Raw genomic sequence first — 19573 nt, 5'->3', positions numbered from 1 at the left:
CCTCTTACTCTAAACGGCCTAACTAGCATTAGCAGGTTTCTTTAAACAGTCTATTCGAAAGAGTGATAAATCTTTTGAATAGCAGTAGTTGCCTTGCAGAAGTCTAGGCTCTACAAATAGCTCATACGCACAGTCCATTTAAAATGTACTCTTTACTATCCATGTTCGAAACACAAAGCTTTTTTTTATAAATAACATACCAAATTATAAACTGATGGTGAGAGGTGCCTTTCAAAGAGAACCTCTTGCAAAAACCACAAGTCCAAGAAAGCTCAACAGCTTCTAATAAGTATTCATATACTCAACAGTTAAGTTACAAGAAACCAAAGAAATCAAAAAAGAAATGACAAACTAAAAAAGAAATTAGAAACTGATAGACTTTCTTACACCCAAAAATAAAAGCTAACCACTCAGTTTGTGTTCTCTTCCTCCAATCCTCCTGAAAGGAACAGGAACGATCATCAATAGCAAACAGCAGCTACATGAATGCAACACTGTTCACTCACTTCACGCCCAAAAGAGAAAACTACAATTCTTCCTCGTGGTTAGCGAAGACAAGACACTTTCAAACACATTTCTTCAGTTAAAAACTATAGAAATGATCCCTGAAAGTATAGTCTTAACAAAATTCTTTATAGCTCACACAGACAGAAAGGGTGGAAACCCTTCCTACTTACAGTAAGACAAGGTTCGGCATCATCAACGGAAATAAAAACATATAAATATAAACATATTTTTTACTCCACAAGATAATATTCCACAGATGCACACGCATACGCCTTTATTTACATTAAAGCCTACTCAATAGATCCTGGTGAGACACTGCTTTATAAATTTGCATATTTTAAATCAGCAACCAATCAAATTCAGCCTGCCTGTTCCTGACCCAATGCTGTACCACAGGGAGAGTTGGAAAATTCTTCAAAAAACTGCAGGTTCCACAAGATCATACAGATGATTTTTAATCCAAATAGTTGGTCCAGATTAGCATCTGTCAAACAGCCAAAAGAGTGACACTGATCACTAGCGAGAAGGGACCTGCTAAGGTTGCAAGCGTGGAAACAAACGTTGTAGCATTCAAGCTACCTTTAAATTTTGAACAGTTGCACCACAGATCAAATGTACGGCAACATCTTTGATTAGTTTCCCCAAACAAACTAAGGGGCAATATCAGCAACAACCGGCGATAATTATCGCTAAGCGCACTTAGCGCTAGGATAATTATCGCCGGCTAGCGTGGATTATTATCGCTGAGATAACGTGCTATTAGCAACGCTTATCTCAAAAACGATAAAAATCCTAACGCTAACTGCCTAACTTGAGATAATCGCTGGAAACCCAGCGATAATGTCACGAAGTGTGGCGTTAGCTTGCTGATAGGGACTCACAAACTTAGCCATGATATCCACCTTACATAGGATACCATGGCTAAGTCAGTCCTGAAGCAGGCGTAAGGAAAGTAGCAATAACAGGGGTTATCGCTACTTTTCCTGCCGCTATGCTTCATAGCGTGGGCCTTGATGATAGGAGAAATGTCGCTTAGCGACATTTCTCCTGTCATGTCAGGTCAGGTAAGCCCACTTTGCATCTCATTAGAGATGCAAAGCTGGGCGTTAGGAATCCCGACGCTAATGCAAGGTTTCACGCGTTAGCGTGACCTTGCTAATTAGGCGATCATTTTTTATCACCAGCTTGATGATATGCCCCTAACTGTTCCCCAGTTCACATGTAAGACTCTAAGCAGACGATGAACTTCGACGGGGGTCCAGACTTAGTGAAAAACCTCTTGCAGCACATACGGGAGATAACGGAACCTATCACTTTCAGAAGAGCCCTGAATGCCTGGCTATCTAAGAAAGCGTTCACATGAACAACTTGTACTACCACCCAGCTTGAATTCATGCAGCTTTTCAAAGCTAAAAGACCTTTAGGTGTCTCAGCACTACAGAAGTATCCAAAATATAGTTTATGTTTTGTGTACAGAAGACTTTTTACACTGGGAAGTGAATACTTGCCAGAAACGTTTTGTATCTAATATTGATTAGAACAGGAATTGAACTTTTCAGTATATAATTCCGTTTTACAGCATATCCTCAAATGAAGAAAGGAACGGCCATCAACAGTAGACAGTTGTTTCAAAAATTAAACTCTGCCTGTGCCCTTCCTTTTTAGATCAGAACTTATCTGCAACACCTTTGGGCCACTTACAAATACTATTTCAATCTTGATTCTATATAACATATCAAGACAAAGAGTTTTATAACTCTATGCCAAGCTGTCCAAGGGTTACAGGAAGATATCACAAGAGCATTTTTTCTGCCACCTGGCTAAGCTCTCAGCAGATCAGTGATAGATAATTAAAACCTGACGCTGCAATCTATGCAGCTAACTAAAGTTTAATTCAGCATGATAGACTAAAGTTGAAGGCACTGGACAAACACAAGAAAGGGGACCAGGAAAATCGCCTCTTGGGGCAGGCTAAAAGGCTATCACAATATGGTCTCAACTTTGTAATTTTTACGTAAAAACAGACCATGGCTGGAAAAACAGTCGGGCGATGCCCCAGACTCTTACAAAGCCAAGAAGAGGCAAAGGCTCTGGGTATTCACCTGGCCTGTCACCAAACTGTAAACTTCTACAATTTACGGCCTGGCGCCAGCCCACCTACCTCGTTTCATAGGTGTCGCAGCATAGTGGATATCCAAAATGGTGGCATTTGGGGTTCTAGCCATTACAGCTATAGAACTTTCAAGGCACAGGGCTTATTTTACTATTTACAACCAGCTGATATTCCGATTCTCTACATGAGGCTCTCAATCTTCCAGTGTTCTAAAATACCATAGGACAACGCTACAGGGGGCTACAATGGTCATTAAATACCCTCTGTTTGAGTTATAGACTCAAGTTAAAGCTGAGCTTCTATATCGAGGGGATAGAACATTTAATCAATGTGATACCCGAGGCAGAAAGTCTATACTGATATCACAACATTCCCGTCAATGAAGTAAGAATACTCTAACTTGAACCAGGAGAACCAAAAAAATGGCACTTGCTGGAGCAGGTGGCTCGTTCTGACCATTATTCGATCGTTGCAACTCCTCTGTCCCCCAATGGATCTTGCAAAATTCCAAAGTTCGAATGCATCAAGCCCTTGATGTACTAAGGGTTGCACAGGGGCTTGTTGGGAGCTGCAAGATTTTCTGCTGAGCACGCAAGCTGCACCGCACGAATAGCTGTGAAAACTTTAACAAATACCAAAGGAGTAGTTTTTCATCCTAAGCAGTCTAAGATCCACCGCAGCCTTGTAAGTTGTAAGAAGCCAGGGTGTTACGCTTCCTCTTACTCTAAACGGCCTAACTAGCATTAGCAGGTTTCTTTAAACAGTCTATTCGAAAGAGTGATAAATCTTTTGAGTAGCAGTAGTTGCCTTGCAGAAGTCTAGGCTCTACAGATAGCTCATACGCACAGTCCATTTAAAATGTACTCTTTACTATCCATGTTCGAAAAACAAAGCTTTTTTTATAAATAACATACCAAATTATCAACTGATGGTGAGAGGTGCCTTTCAAAGAGAACCTCTTGCAAAAACCACAAGTCCAAGAAAGCTCAACAGCTTCTAATAAGTATTCATATACTCAATAGTTAAGTTACAAGAAACCAAAGAAATCAAAAAAGAAATGACAAACTAAACAAGAAATTAGAAACTGATAGACTTTCTTACACCCAAAAATAAAAGCTAACCACTCAGTTTGTGTTCTCTTTCTCCAATCCTCCTGAAAGGAACAGGAACGATCATCAATAGCAAACAGCAGCTACATGAATGCAACACTGTTCACTCACTTCACGCCCAAAAGAGAAAACTACAATTCTTCCTCGTGGTTAGCGAAGACCAGACACTTTCAAACACATTTCCTCAGTTAAAAACTATAGAAATGATCCCTGAAAGTATAGTCTTAACAAAATTCTTTAGAGCTCACACAGACAGAAAGGGTGGAAACCCTTCCTACTTACAGTAAGACAAGGTTCGGCATCATCAACGGAAATAAAAACATATAAATATAAACATATTTTTTACTCCACAAGATAATATTCCACAGATGCACACGCATACGCCTTTATTTACATTAAAGCCTACTCAATAGATCCTGGTGAGACACTGCTTTATAAATTTACATATTTTAAATCAGCAACCAATCAAATTCAGCCTGCCTGTTCCTGACCCAATGCTGTACCACAGGGAGAGTTGGAAAATTCTTCAAAAAACTGCAGGTTCCACAAGATCATACAGATGATTTTTAATCCAAATAGTTGGTCCAGATTAGCATCTGTCAAACAGCCAAAAGAGTGACACTGATCACTAGCGAGAAGGGACCTGCTAAGGTTGCAAGCGTGGAAACAAACGTTGTAGCATTCAAGCTACCTTTAAATTTTGAACAGTTGCACCACAGATCAAATGTACCGCAACATCTTTGATTAGTTTCCCCAAACAAACTAAGGGGCATATCAGCAACAACCGGCGATAATTATCGCTAAGCGCACTTAGCGCTAGGATAATTATCGCCGGCTAGCGTGGATTATTATCGCTGAGATAACGTGCTATTAGCAACGCTTATCTCAAAAACGATAAAAATCCTAACGCTAACTGCCTAACGTGAGATTATCGCTGGAAACCCAGCGATAATGTCACGAAGTGCGGCGTTAGCTTGCTGATAGGGACTCACAAACTTAGCCATGATATCCACCTTACATAGGATACCATGGCTAAGTCAGTCCTGAAGCAGGCGTAAGGAAAGTAGCAATAACAGGGGTTATCGCTACTTTTCCTGCCGCTATGCTTCATAGCGTGGGCCTTGATGATAGGAGAAATGTCGCTTAGCGACATTTCTCCTGTCATGTCAGGTCAGGTACGCCCACTTTGCATCTCATTAGAGATGCAAAGCTGGGCGTTAGGAATCCCGACGCTAATGCAAGGTTTCACGCGTTAGCGTGACCTTGCTAATTAGGCGATCATTTTTTATCACCAGCTTGATGATATGCCCCTAACTGTTCCCCAGTTCACATGTAAGACTCTAAGCAGACGATGAACTTCGACGGGGGTCCAGACTTAGTGAAAAACCTCTTGCAGCACATACGGGAGATAACGGAACCTATCACTTTCAGAAGAGCCCTGAATGCCTGGCTATCTAAGAAAGCGTTCACATGAACAACTTGTACTACCACCCAGCTTGAATTCATGCAGCTTTTCAAAGCTAAAAGACCTTTAGGTGTCTCAGCACTACAGAAGTATCCAAAATATAGTTTATGTTTTGTGTACAGAAGACTTTTTACACTGGGAAGTGAATACTTGCCAGAAACGTTTTGTATCTAATGTTCATTAGAACAGGAATTGAACTTTTCAGTATATAATTCCGTTTTACAGCATATCCTCAAATGAAGAAAGGAACGGCCATCAACAGTAGACAGTTGTTTCAAAAATTAAACTCTGCCTGTGCCCTTCCTTTTTAGATCAGAACTTATCTGCAACACCTTTGGGCCACTTACAAATACTATTTCAATCTTGATTCTACATAACATATCAAGACAAAGAGTTTTATAACTCTATTCCAAGCTGTCCAAGGGTTACAGGAAGATATCACAAGAGCATTTTTTCTGCCACCTGGCTAAGCTCTCAGCAGATCAGTGATAGATAATTAAAACCTGACGCTGCAATCTATGCAGCTAACTAAAGTTTAATTCAGCATGATAGACTAAAGTTGAAGGCACTGGACAAACACAAGAAAGGGGACCAGGAAAATCGCCTCTTGGGGCAGGCTAAAAGGCTATCACAATATGGTCTCAACTTTGTAATTTTTACGTAAAAACAGACCATGGCTGGAAAAGCAGTCGGGCGATGCCCCAGACTCTTACAAAGCCAAGAAGAGGCAAAGGCTCTGGGTATTCACCTGGCCTGTCACCAAACTGTAAACTTCTACAATTTACGGCCTGGCGCCAGCCCACCTACCTCGTTTCATAGGTGTCGCAGCAAAGTGGATATCCAAAATGGTGGCATTTGGGGTTGTAGCCATTACAGCTATAGAACTTTCAAGGCACAGGGCTTATTTTACTATTTACAACCAGCTGATATTCCGATTCTCTACATGAGGCTCTCAATCTTCCAGTGTTCTAAAATACCATAGGACAACGCTACAGGGGGCTACAATGGTCATTAAATACCCTCTGTTTGAGTTATAGACTCAAGTTAAAGCTGAGCTTCTATATCGAGGGGATAGAACATTTAATCAATGTGATACCCGAGGCAGAAAGTCTATACTGATATCACAACATTCCCGTCAATGAAGTAAGAATACTCTAACTTGAACCAGGAGAACCAAAAAAATGGCACTTGCTGGAGCAGGTGGCTCGTTCTGACCATTATTCGATCGTTGCAACTCCTCTGTCCCCCAATGGATCTTGCAAAATTCCAAAGTTCGAATGCATCAAGCCCTTGATGTACTAAGGGTTGCACAGGGGCTTGTTGGGAGCTGCAAGATTTTGTGCTGAGCACGCAAGCTTTTATAATGAAAAGTAAACAGACGCAGTCCCTTACTTCTGCTTTGCACCGCACGAATTCCTGTGAAAACTTTAACAAATACCAAAGGAGTAGTTTTTCATCCTTAGCAGTCTAAGATCCACCGCAGCCTTGTAAGTTGTAAGAAGCCAGGGTGTTACGCTTCCTCTTACTCTAAACGGCCTAACTAGCATTAGCAGGTTTCTTTAAACAGTCTATTCGAAAGAGTGATAAATCTTTTGAGTAGCAGTAGTTGCCTTGCAGAAGTCTAGGCTCTACAAATAGCTCATACGCACAGTCCATTTAAAATGTACTCTTTACTATCCATGTTCGAAAAACAAAGCTTTTTTTATAAATAACATACCAAATTATCAACTGATGGTGAGAGGTGCCTTTCAAAGAGAACCTCTTGCAAAAACCACAAGTCCAAGAAAGCTCAACAGCTTCTAATAAGTATTCATATACTCAACAGTTAAGTTACAAGAAACCAAAGAAATCAAAAAAGAAATGACAAACTAAACAAGAAATTAAAAACTGATAGACTTTCTTACACCCAAAAATAAAAGCTAACCACTCAGTTTGTGTTCTCTTTCTCCAATCCTCCTGAAAGGAACAGGAACGATCATCAATAGCAAACAGCAGCTACATGAATGCAACACTGTTCACTCACTTCACGCCCAAAAGAGAAAACTACAATTCTTCCTCGTGGTTAGCGAAGACCAGACACTTTCAAACACATTTCCTCAGTTAAAAACTATAGAAATGATCCCTGAAAGTATAGTCTTAACAAAATTCTTTATAGCTCACACAGACAGAAAAGGTGGAAACCCTTCCTACTTACAGTAAGACAAGGTTCGGCATCATCAACGGAAATAAAAACATATAAATATAAACATATTTTTTACTCCACAAGATAATATTCCACAGATGCACACGCATACGCCTTTATTTACATTAAAGCCTACTCAATAGATCCTGGTGAGACACTGCTTTATAAATTTACATATTTTAAATCAGCAACCAATCAAATTCAGCCTGCCTGTTCCTGACCCAATGCTGTACCACAGGGAGAGTTGGAAAATTCTTCAAAAAACTGCAGGTTCCACAAGATCATACAGATGATTTTTAATCCAAATAGTTGGTCCAGATTAGCATCTGTCAAACAGCCAAAAGAGTGACACTGATCACTAGCGAGAAGGGACCTGCTAAGGTTGCAAGCGTGGAAACAAACGTTGTAGCATTCAAGCTACCTTTAAATTTTGAACAGTTGCACCACAGATCAAATGTACGGCAACATCTTTGATTAGTTTCCCCAAACAAACTAAGGGGCATATCAGCAACAACCGGCGATAATTATCGCTAAGCGCACTTAGCGCTAGGATAATTATCGCCGGCTAGCGTGGATTATTATCGCTGAGATAACGTGCTATTAGCAACGCTTATCTCAAAAACGATAAAAATCCTAACGCTAACTGCCTAACGTGAGATTATCGCTGGAAACCCAGCGATAATGTCACGAAGTGTGGCGTTAGCTTGCTGATAGGGACTCACAAACTTAGCCATGATATCCACCTTACATAGGATACCATGGCTAAGTCAGTCCTGAAGCAGGCGTAAGGAAAGTAGCAATAACAGGGGTTATCGCTACTTTTCCTGCCGCTATGCTTCATAGCGTGGGCCTTGATGATAGGAGAAATGTCGCTTAGCGACATTTCTCCTGTCATGTCAGGTCAGGTACGCCCACTTTGCATCTCATTAGAGATGCAAAGCTGGGCGTTAGGAATCCCGACGCTAATGCAAGGTTTCACGCGTTAGCGTGACCTTGATAATTAGGCGATCATTTTTTATCACCAGCTTGATGATATGCCCCTAACTGTTCCCCAGTTCACATGTAAGACTCTAAGCAGACGATGAACTTCGACGGGGGTCCAGACTTAGTGAAAAACCTCTTGCAGCACATACGGGAGATAACGGAACCTATCACTTTCAGAAGAGCCCTGAATGCCTGGCTATCTAAGAAAGCGTTCACATGAACAACTTGTACTACCACCCAGCTTGAATTCATGCAGCTTTTCAAAGCTAAAAGACCTTTAGGTGTCTCAGCACTACAGAAGTATCCAAAATATAGTTTATGTTTTGTGTACAGAAGACTTTTTACACTGGGAAGTGAATACTTGCCAGAAACGTTTTGTATCTAATATTGATTAGAACAGGAATTGAACTTTTCAGTATATAATTCCGTTTTACAGCATATCCTCAAATGAAGAAAGGAACGGCCATCAACAGTAGACAGTTGTTTCAAAAATTAAACTCTGCCTGTGCCCTTCCTTTTTAGATCAGAACTTATCTGCAACACCTTTGGGCCACTTACAAATACTATTTCAATCTTGACTCTACATAACATATCAAGACAAAGAGTTTTATAACTCTATGCCAAGCTGTCCAAGGGTTACAGGAAGATATCACAAGAGCATTTTTTCTGCCACCTGGCTAAGCTCTCAGCAGATCAGTGATAGATAATTAAAACCTGACACTGCAATCTCTGCAGCTAACTAAAGTTTAATTCAGCATGATAGACTAAAGTTGAAGGCACTGGACAAACACAAGAAAGAGGACCAGGAAAATCGCCTCTTGGGGCAGGCTAAAAGGCTATCACAATATGGTCTCAACTTTGTAATTTTTACGTAAAAACAGACCATGGCTGGAAAAACAGTCGGGCGATGCCCCAGACTCTTACAAAGCCAAGAAGAGGCAAAGGCTCTGGGTATTCACCTGGCCTGTCACCAAACTGTAAACTTCTACAATTTACGGCCTGGCGCCAGCCCACCTACCTCGTTTCATAGGTGTCGCAGCATAGTGGATATCCAAAATGGTGGCATTTGGGGTTCTAGCCATTACAGCTATAGAACTTTCAAGGCACAGGGCTTATTTTACTATTTACAACCAGCTGATATTCCGATTCTCTACATGAGGCTCTCAATCTTCCAGTGTTCTAAAATACCATAGGACAACGCTACAGGGGGCTACAATGGTCATTAAATACCCTCTGTTTGAGTTATAGACTCAAGTTAAAGCTGAGCTTCTATATCGAGGGGATAGAACATTTAATCAATGTGATACCCGAGGCAGAAAGTCTATACTGATATCACAACATTCCCGTCAATGAAGTAAGAATACTCTAACTTGAACCAGGAGAACCAAAAAAATGGCACTTGCTGGAGCAGGTGGCTCGTTCTGACCATTATTCGATCGTTGCAACTCCTCTGTCCCCCAATGGATCTTGCAAAATTCCAAAGTTCGAATGCATCAAGCCCTTGATGTACTAAGGGTTGCACAGGGGCTTGTTGGGAGCTGCAAGATTTTCTGCTGAGCACGCAAGCTGCACCGCACGAATAGCTGTGAAAACTTTAACAAATACCAAAGGAGTAGTTTTTCATCCTAAGCAGTCTAAGATCCACCGCAGCCTTGTAAGTTGTAAGAAGCCAGGGTGTTACGCTTCCTCTTACTCTAAACGGCCTAACTAGCATTAGCAGGTTTCTTTAAACAGTCTATTCGAAAGAGTGATAAATCTTTTGAGTAGCAGTAGTTGCCTTGCAGAAGTCTAGGCTCTACAGATAGCTCATACGCACAGTCCATTTAAAATGTACTCTTTACTATCCATGTTCGAAAAACAAAGCTTTTTTTATAAATAACATACCAAATTATCAACTGATGGTGAGAGGTGCCTTTCAAAGAGAACCTCTTGCAAAAACCACAAGTCCAAGAAAGCTCAACAGCTTCTAATAAGTATTCATATACTCAACAGTTAAGTTACAAGAAACCAAAGAAATCAAAAAAGAAATGACAAACTAAACAAGAAATTAGAAACTGATAGACTTTCTTACACCCAAAAATAAAAGCTAACCACTCAGTTTGTGTTCTCTTTCTCCAATCCTCCCGAAAGGAACAGGAACGATCATCAATAGCAAACAGCAGCTACATGAATGCAACACTGTTCACTCACTTCACGCCCAAAAGAGAAAACTACAATTCTTCCTCGTGGTTAGCAAAGACCAGACACTTTCAAACACATTTCCTCAGTTAAAAACTATAGAAATGATCCCTGAAAGTATAGTCTTAACAAAATTCTTTATAGCTCACACAGACAGAAAGGGTGGAAACCCTTCCTACTTACAGTAAGACAAGGTTCGGCATCATCAACGGAAATAAAAACATATAAATATAAACATATTTTTTACTCCACAAGATAATATTCCACAGATGCACACGCATACGCCTTTATTTACATTAAAGCCTACTCAATAGATCCTGGTGAGACACTGCTTTATAAATTTACATATTTTAAATCAGCAACCAATCAAATTCAGCCTGCCTGTTCCTGACCCAATGCTGTACCACAGGGAGAGTTGGAAAATTCTTCAAAAAACTGCAGGTTCCACAAGATCATACAGATGATTTTTAATCCAAATACTTGGTCCAGATTAGCATCTGTCAAACAGCCAAAAGAGTGACACTGATCACTAGCGAGAAGGGACCTGCTAAGGTTGCAAGCGTGGAAACAAACGTTGTAGCATTCAAGCTACCTTTAAATTTTGAACAGTTGCACCACAGATCAAATGTACGGCAACATCTTTGATTAGTTTCCCCAAACAAACTAAGGGGCAATATCAGCAACAACCGGCGATAATTATCGCTAAGCGCACTTAGCGCTAGGATAATTATCGCCGGCTAGCGTGGATTATTATCGCTGAGATAACGTGCTATTAGCAACGCTTATCTCAAAAACGATAAAAATCCTAACGCTAACTGCCTAACTTGAGATAATCGCTGGAAACCCAGCGATAATGTCACGAAGTGTGGCGTTAGCTTGCTGATAGGGACTCACAAACTTAGCCATGATATCCACCTTACATAGGATACCATGGCTAAGTCAGTCCTGAAGCAGGCGTAAGGAAAGTAGCAATAACAGGTGTTATCGCTACTTTTCCTGCCGCTATGCTTCATAGCGTGGGCCTTGATGATAGGAGAAATGTCGCTTAGCGACATTTCTCCTGTCATGTCAGGTCAGGTAAGCCCACTTTGCATCTCATTAGAGATGCAAAGCTGGGCGTTAGGAATCCCGACGCTAATGCAAGGTTTCACGCGTTAGCGTGACCTTGCTAATTAGGCGATCATTTTTTATCACCAGCTTGATGATATGCCCCTAACTGTTCCCCAGTTCACATGTAAGACTCTAAGCAGACGATGAACTTCGACGGGGGTCCAGACTTAGTGAAAAACCTCTTGCAGCACATACGGGAGATAACGGAACCTATCACTTTCAGAAGAGCCCTGAATGCCTGGCTATCTAAGAAAGCGTTCACATGAACAACTTGTACTACCACCCAGCTTGAATTCATGCAGCTTTTCAAAGCTAAAAGACCTTTAGGTGTCTCAGCACTACAGAAGTATCCAAAATATAGTTTATGTTTTGTGTACAGAAGACTTTTTACACTGGGAAGTGAATACTTGCCAGAAACGTTTTGTATCTAATATTGATTAGAACAGGAATTGAACTTTTCAGTATATAATTCCGTTTTACAGCATATCCTCAAATGAAGAAAGGAACGGCCATCAACAGTAGACAGTTGTTTCAAAAATTAAACTCTGCCTGTGCCCTTCCTTTTTAGATCAGAACTTATCTGCAACACCTTTGGGCCACTTACAAATACTATTTCAATCTTGATTCTATATAACATATCAAGACAAAGAGTTTTATAACTCTATGCCAAGCTGTCCAAGGGTTACAGGAAGATATCACAAGAGCATTTTTTCTGCCACCTGGCTAAGCTCTCAGCAGATCAGTGATAGATAATTAAAACCTGACGCTGCAATCTATGCAGCTAACTAAAGTTTAATTCAGCATGATAGACTAAAGTTGAAGGCACTGGACAAACACAAGAAAGGGGACCAGGAAAATCGCCTCTTGGGGCAGGCTAAAAGGCTATCACAATATGGTCTCAACTTTGTAATTTTTACGTAAAAACAGACCATGGCTGGAAAAACAGTCGGGCGATGCCCCAGACTCTTACAAAGCCAAGAAGAGGCAAAGGCTCTGGGTATTCACCTGGCCTGTCACCAAACTGTAAACTTCTACAATTTACGGCCTGGCGCCAGCCCACCTACCTCGTTTCATAGGTGTCGCAGCATAGTGGATATCCAAAATGGTGGCATTTGGGGTTCTAGCCATTACAGCTATAGAACTTTCAAGGCACAGGGCTTATTTTACTATTTACAACCAGCTGATATTCCGATTCTCTACATGAGGCTCTCAATCTTCCAGTGTTCTAAAATACCATAGGACAACGCTACAGGGGGCTACAATGGTCATTAAATACCCTCTGTTTGAGTTATAGACTCAAGTTAAAGCTGAGCTTCTATATCGAGGGGATAGAACATTTAATCAATGTGATACCCGAGGCAGAAAGTCTATACTGATATCACAACATTCCCGTCAATGAAGTAAGAATACTCTAACTTGAACCAGGAGAACCAAAAAAATGGCACTTGCTGGAGCAGGTGGCTCGTTCTGACCATTATTCGATCGTTGCAACTCCTCTGTCCCCCAATGGATCTTGCAAAATTCCAAAGTTCGAATGCATCAAGCCCTTGATGTACTAAGGGTTGCACAGGGGCTTGTTGGGAGCTGCAAGATTTTCTGCTGAGCACGCAAGCTGCACCGCACGAATAGCTGTGAAAACTTTAACAAATACCAAAGGAGTAGTTTTTCATCCTAAGCAGTCTAAGATCCACCGCAGCCTTGTAAGTTGTAAGAAGCCAGGGTGTTACGCTTCCTCTTACTCTAAACGGCCTAACTAGCATTAGCAGGTTTCTTTAAACAGTCTATTCGAAAGAGTGATAAATCTTTTGAGTAGCAGTAGTTGCCTTGCAGAAGTCTAGGCTCTACAGATAGCTCATACGCACAGTCCATTTAAAATGTACTCTTTACTATCCATGTTCGAAAAACAAAGCTTTTTTTATAAATAACATACCAAATTATCAACTGATGGTGAGAGGTGCCTTTCAAAGAGAACCTCTTGCAAAAACCACAAGTCCAAGAAAGCTCAACAGCTTCTAATAAGTATTCATATACTCAACAGTTAAGTTACAAGAAACCAAAGAAATCAAAAAAGAAATGACAAACTAAACAAGAAATTAGAAACTGATAGACTTTCTTACACCCAAAAATAAAAGCTAACCACTCAGTTTGTGTTCTCTTTCTCCAATCCTCCCGAAAGGAACAGGAACGATCATCAATAGCAAACAGCAGCTACATGAATGCAACACTGTTCACTCACTTCACGCCCAAAAGAGAAAACTACAATTCTTCCTCGTGGTTAGCAAAGACCAGACACTTTCAAACACATTTCCTCAGTTAAAAACTATAGAAATGATCCCTGAAAGTATAGTCTTAACAAAATTCTTTATAGCTCACACAGACAGAAAGGGTGGAAACCCTTCCTACTTACAGTAAGACAAGGTTCGGCATCATCAACGGAAATAAAAACATATAAATATAAACATATTTTTTACTCCACAAGATAATATTCCACAGATGCACACGCATACGCCTTTATTTACATTAAAGCCTACTCAATAGATCCTGGTGAGACACTGCTTTATAAATTTACATATTTTAAATCAGCAACCAATCAAATTCAGCCTGCCTGTTCCTGACCCAATGCTGTACCACAGGGAGAGTTGGAAAATTCTTCAAAAAACTGCAGGTTCCACAAGATCATACAGATGATTTTTAATCCAAATAGTTGGTCCAGATTAGCATCTGTCAAACAGCCAAAAGAGTGACACTGATCACTAGCGAGAAGGGACCTGCTAAGGTTGCAAGCGTGGAAACAAACGTTGTAGCATTCAAGCTACCTTTAAATTTTGAACAGTTGCACCACAGATCAAATGTACGGCAACATCTTTGATTAGTTTCCCCAAACAAACTAAGGGGCATATCAGCAACAACCGGCGATAATTATCGCTAAGCGCACTTAGCGCTAGGATAATTATCGCCGGCTAGCGTGGATTATTATCGCTGAGATAACGTGCTATTAGCAACGCTTATCTCAAAAACGATAAAAATCCTAACGCTAACTGCCTAACGTGAGATTATCGCTGGAAACCCAGCGATAATGTCATGAAGTGTGGCGTTAGCTTGCTGATAGGGACTCACAAACTTAGCCATGATATCCACCTTACATAGGATACCATGGCTAAGTCAGTCCTGAAGCAGGCGTAAGGAAAGTAGCAATAACAGGGGTTATCGCTACTTTTCCTGCCGCTATGCTTCATGATGATAGGAGAAATGTCGCTTAGCGACATTTCTCCTGTCATGTCAGGTCAGGTACGCCCACTTTGCATCTCATTAGAGATGCAAAGCTGGGCGTTAGGAATCCCGACGCTAATGCAAGGTTTCACGCGTTAGCGTGACCTTGCTAATTAGGCGATCATTTTTTATCACCAGCTTGATGATATGCCCCTAACTGTTCCCCAGTTCACATGTAAGACTCTAAGCAGACGATGAACTTCGACGGGGGTCCAGACTTAGTGAAAAACATCTTGCAGCACATACGGGAGATAACGGAACCTATCACTTTCAGAAGAGCCCTGAATGCCTGGCTATCTAAGAAAGCGTTCACATGAACAACTTGTACTACCACCCAGCTTGAATTCATGCAGCTTTTCAAAGCTAAAAGACCTTTAGGTGTCTCAGCACTACAGAAGTATCCAAAATATAGTTTATGTTTTGTGTACAGAAGACTTTTTACACTGGGAAGTGAATACTTGCCAGAAACGTTTTGTATCTAATGTTCATTAGAACAGGAATTGAACTTTTCAGTATATAATTCCGTTTTACAGCATATCCTCAAATGAAGAAAGGAACGGCCATCAACAGTAGACAGTTGTTTCAAAAATTAAACTCTGCCTGTGCCCTTCCTTTTTAGATCAGAACTTATCTGCAACACCTTTGGGCCACTTACAAATACTATTTCAATCTTGATTCTACATAACATATCAAGACAAAGAGTTTTATAACTCTATTCCAAGCTGTCCAAGGGTTACAGGAAGATATCACAAGAGCATTTTTTCTGCCACCTGGCTAAGCTCTCAGCAGATCAGTGATAGATAATTAAAACCTGACGCTGCAATCTATGCAGCTAACTAAAGTTTAATTCAGCATGATAGACTAAAGTTGAAGGCACTGGACAAACACAAGAAAGGGGACCAGGAAAATCGCCTCTTGGGGCAGGCTAAAAGGCTATCACAATATGGTCTCAACTTTGTAATTTTTACGTAAAAACAGACCATGGCTGGAAAAGCAGTCGGGCGATGCCCCAGACTCTTACAAAGCCAAGAAGAGGCAAAGGCTCTGGGTATTCACCTGGCCTGTCACCAAACTGTAAACTTCTACAATTTACGGCCTGGCGCCAGCCCACCTACCTCGTTTCATAGGTGTCGCAGCAAAGTGGATATCCAAAATGGTGGCATTTGGGGTTCTAGCCATTACAGCTATAGAACTTTCAAGGCACAGGGCTTATTTTACTATTTACAACCAGCTGATATTCCGATTCTCTACATGAGGCTCTCAATCTTCCAGTGTTCTAAAATACCATAGGACAACGCTACAGGGGGCTACAATGGTCATTAAATACCCTCTGTTTGAGTTATAGACTCAAGTTAAAGCTGAGCTTCTATATCGAGGGGATAGAACATTTAATCAATGTGATACCCGAGGCAGAAAGTCTATACTGATATCACAACATTCCCGTCAATGAAGTAAGAATACTCTAACTTGAACCAGGAGAACCAAAAAAATGGCACTTGCTGGAGCAGGTGGCTCGTTCTGACCATTATTCGATCGTTGCAACTCCTCTGTCCCCCAATGGATCTTGCAAAATTCCAAAGTTCGAATGCATCAAGCCCTTGATGTACTAAGGGTTGCACAGGGGCTTGTTGGGAGCTGCAAGATTTTGTGCTGAGCACGCAAGCTTTTATAATGAAAAGTAAACAGACGCAGTCCCTTACTTCTGCTTTGCACCGCACGAATTCCTGTGAAAACTTTAACAAATACCAAAGGAGTAGTTTTTCATCCTTAGCAGTCTAAGATCCACCGCAGCCTTGTAAGTTGTAAGAAGCCAGGGTGTTACGCTTCCTCTTACTCTAAACGGCCTAACTAGCATTAGCAGGTTTCTTTAAACAGTCTATTCGAAAGAGTGATAAATCTTTTGAATAGCAGTAGTTGCCTTGCAGAAGTCTAGGCTCTACAAATAGCTCATACACACAGTCCATTTAAAATGTACTCTTTACTATCCATGTTCGAAACACAAAGCTTTTTTTTATAAATAACATACCAAATTATAAACTGATGGTGAGAGGTGCCTTTCAAAGAGAACCTCTTGCAAAAACCACAAGTCCAAGAAAGCTCAACAGCTTCTAATAAGTATTCATATACTCAACAGTTAAGTTACAAGAAACCAAAGAAATCAAAAAAGAAATGACAAACTAAAAAAGAAATTAGAAACTGATAGACTTTCTTACACCCAAAAATAAAAGCTAACCACTCAGTTTGTGTTCTCTTCCTCCAATCCTCCTGAAAGGAACAGGAACGATCATCAATAGCAAACAGCAGCTACATGAATGCAACACTGTTCACTCACTTCACGCCCAAAAGAGAAAACTACAATTCTTCCTCGTGGTTAGCGAAGACAAGACACTTTCAAACACATTTCTTCAGTTAAAAACTATAGAAATGATCCCTGAAAGTATAGTCTTAACAAAATTCTTTATAGCTCACACAGACAGAAAGGGTGGAAACCCTTCCTACTTACAGTAAGACAAGGTTCGGCATCATCAACGGAAATAAAAACATATAAATATAAACATATTTTTTACTCCACAAGATAATATTCCACAGATGCACACGCATACGCCTTTATTTACATTAAAGCCTACTCAATAGATCCTGGTGAGACACTGCTTTATAAATTTACATATTTTAAATCAGCAACCAATCAAATTCAGCCTGCCTGTTCCTGACCCAATGCTGTACCACAGGGAGAGTTGGAAAATTCTTCAAAAAACTGCAGGTTCCACAAGATCATACAGATGATTTTTAATCCAAATAGTTGGTCCAGATTAGCATCTGTCAAACAGCCAAAAGAGTGACACTGATCACTAGCGAGAAGGGACCTGCTAAGGTTGCAAGCGTGGAAACAAACGTTGTAGCATTCAAGCTACCTTTAAATTTTGAACAGTTGCACCACAGATCAAATGTACGGCAACATCTTTGATTAGTTTCCCCAAACAAACTAAGGGGCAATATCAGCAACAACCGGCGATAATTATCGCTAAGCGCACTTAGCGCTAGGATAATTATCGCCGGCTAGCGTGGATTATTATCGCTGAGATAACGTGCTATTAGCAACGCTTATCTCAAAAACGATAAAAATCCTAACGCTAACTGCCTAACTTGAGATAATCGCTGGAAACCCAGCGATAATGTCACGAAGTGTGGCGTTAGCTTGCTGATAGGGACTCACAAACTTAGCCATGATATCCACCTTACATAGGATACCATGGCTAAGTCAGTCCTGAAGCAGGCGTAAGGAAAGTAGCAATAACAGGGGTTATCGCTACTTTTCCTGCCGCTATGCTTCATAGCGTGGGCCTTGATGATAGGAGAAATGTCGCTTAGCGACATTTCTCCTGTCATGTCAGGTCAGGTAAGCCCACTTTGCATCTCATTAGAGATGCAAAGCTGGGCGTTAGGAATCCCGACGCTAATGCAAGGTTTCACGCGTTAGCGTGACCTTGCTAATTAGGCGATCATTTTTTATCACCAGCTTGATGATATGCCCCTAACTGTTCCCCAGTTCACATGTAAGACTCTAAGCAGACGATGAACTTCGACGGGGGTCCAGACTTAGTGAAAAACCTCTTGCAGCACATACGGGAGATAACGGAACCTATCACTTTCAGAAGAGCCCTGAATGCCTGGCTATCTAAGAAAGCGTTCACATGAACAACTTGTACTACCACCCAGCTTGAATTCATGCAGCTTTTCAAAGCTAAAAGACCTTTAGGTGTCTCAGCACTACAGAAGTATCCAAAATATAGTTTATGTTTTGTGTACAGAAGACTTTTTACACTGGGAAGTGAATACTTGCCAGAAACGTTTTGTATCTAATATTGATTAGAACAGGAATTGAACTTTTCAGTATATAATTCCGTTTTACAGCATATCCTCAAATGAAGAAAGGAACGGCCATCAACAGTAGACAGTTGTTTCAAAAATTAAACTCTGCCTGTGCCCTTCCTTTTTAGATCAGAACTTATCTGCAACACCTTTGGGCCACTTACAAATACTATTTCAATCTTGATTCTATATAACATATCAAGACAAAGAGTTTTATAACTCTATGCCAAGCTGTCCAAGGGTTACAGGAAGATATCACAAGAGCATTTTTTCTGCCACCTGGCTAAGCTCTCAGCAGATCAGTGATAGATAATTAAAACCTGACGCTGCAATCTATGCAGCTAACTAAAGTTTAATTCAGCATGATAGACTAAAGTTGAAGGCACTGGACAAACACAAGAAAGGGGACCAGGAAAATCGCCTCTTGGGGCAGGCTAAAAGGCTATCACAATATGGTCTCAACTTTGTAATTTTTACGTAAAAACAGACCATGGCTGGAAAAGCAGTCGGGCGATGCCCCAGACTCTTACAAAGCCAAGAAGAGGCAAAGGCTCTGGGTATTCACCTGGCCTGTCACCAAACTGTAAACTTCTACAATTTACGGCCTGGCGCCAGCCCACCTACCTCGTTTCATAGGTGTCGCAGCATAGTGGATATCCAAAATGGTGGCATTTGGGGTTGTAGCCATTACAGCTATAGAACTTTCAAGGCACAGGGCTTATTTTACTATTTACAACCAGCTGATATTCCGATTCTCTACATGAGGCTCTCAATCTTCCAGTGTT

The 19573-nt window shown here is 40.8% G+C and overlaps 6 non-coding genes across 6 annotated transcripts; all 6 read right to left on the bottom strand.

Annotated features, from left to right (window-relative positions):
- Window positions 1-405: 405 nt before the first annotated feature.
- Window positions 406-621, bottom strand: LOC146858608 (small nucleolar RNA U3). Its single transcript, XR_014980501.1, has one exon. It is a non-coding gene; the product is annotated as a small nucleolar RNA U3 (small nucleolar RNA).
- A 3118-nt stretch (window positions 622-3739) lies between these two features.
- Window positions 3740-3955, bottom strand: LOC146858607 (small nucleolar RNA U3). The gene has a single exon (XR_014980564.1). It is a non-coding gene; the product is annotated as a small nucleolar RNA U3 (small nucleolar RNA).
- A 3161-nt stretch (window positions 3956-7116) lies between these two features.
- On the bottom strand, window positions 7117-7332 carry LOC146858606 (small nucleolar RNA U3). The gene has a single exon (XR_014980563.1). It is a non-coding gene; the product is annotated as a small nucleolar RNA U3 (small nucleolar RNA).
- A 3117-nt stretch (window positions 7333-10449) lies between these two features.
- On the bottom strand, window positions 10450-10665 carry LOC146858605 (small nucleolar RNA U3). Its single transcript, XR_014980659.1, has one exon. It is a non-coding gene; the product is annotated as a small nucleolar RNA U3 (small nucleolar RNA).
- Window positions 10666-13783: 3118 nt separating this feature from the next.
- LOC146858604 (small nucleolar RNA U3) lies at window positions 13784-13999 on the bottom strand. Its single transcript, XR_014980658.1, has one exon. It is a non-coding gene; the product is annotated as a small nucleolar RNA U3 (small nucleolar RNA).
- A 3150-nt stretch (window positions 14000-17149) lies between these two features.
- On the bottom strand, window positions 17150-17365 carry LOC146858603 (small nucleolar RNA U3). Its single transcript, XR_014980500.1, has one exon. It is a non-coding gene; the product is annotated as a small nucleolar RNA U3 (small nucleolar RNA).
- Window positions 17366-19573: the final 2208 nt, after the last annotated feature.

This window comes from Triturus cristatus, chromosome 3_2 (genome assembly GCF_964204655.1).
Source record: "Triturus cristatus chromosome 3_2, aTriCri1.1, whole genome shotgun sequence".
NCBI lineage: Eukaryota > Metazoa > Chordata > Amphibia > Caudata > Salamandridae > Triturus > Triturus cristatus.
The sequence above is the reverse complement of the archived record's forward strand: the minus strand, read 5'-3'. Positions and strand labels throughout refer to the sequence as shown.